The following is an 841-nucleotide window of genomic DNA, read 5'->3' on the forward strand; positions in this document are numbered from 1 at the left end:
ATGCGAAAATGTGAAAATGTGAATTACACTAAAATTCTTTATCGTTAAATGCTTCTAATGCTGCAAGTTGAGAAAAATATCGCTGGAATTATCTATGGCAGCAGTTTTTACTTCAGACGTCCCTATTAAAAGCTTTTGCCAAATTGCAGAATATCAATTTAAGTTTACTCAACTATTAAGAAAAATATTGCTAACTGCAGTTCGCCTTTGTTTTGTTTGTTGCAGCTTTGCTCTTATTTACTTAATTCTTAATTTATTTATTCTACTTTGTTTTATTTAGTTTTCTCTTTTCCGTGCTAAATGAAAATGTATCTGTGCTCATAGTTCACGCTACAATTAATGTGCCAAATTAAGGAAAACTACTGAGTTTCGCAGAAGTTAAGCGAAATATTAACTTTTTAATTTCATCGAATTATTCTAAACACAATGTAGTCGCATTAAAGATTTTTTTTTAAAAAAAACATGAACTGTAATTAGTACCAATCAACGTAATTAGTGCCAAGCAATGACAGCGCTATTATTTTTTACAATTTTTAATCACATGATACTCCTACATATAATATGCATTTAGTACAATCGTCTCCAAAATGCAATTTCAATGATGGATTTATGGAATTATATTTTAGAACATATAGTCATTATATTCACTATTTCATCATGACATAAATCTTGTAGAAAGAGTATTATCGTCTTAAAACACTGAAATTGAAGCTTTTTTCATATCTATTTTTTCTACTTAGCGACGTGGTTTATCATAATATATAATTAACATATTTTGCATTTGGAAAGCTATAGCCATAGTTCACCCTAACTGAGGAGCGGTGGGTACATATATACTTGT

The sequence above is a fragment of the Teleopsis dalmanni genome, chromosome 2, assembly GCF_002237135.1.
Source record: "Teleopsis dalmanni isolate 2A chromosome 2, ASM223713v2, whole genome shotgun sequence".
In the NCBI taxonomy this organism is placed as follows: Eukaryota; Metazoa; Arthropoda; class Insecta; order Diptera; family Diopsidae; genus Teleopsis; species Teleopsis dalmanni.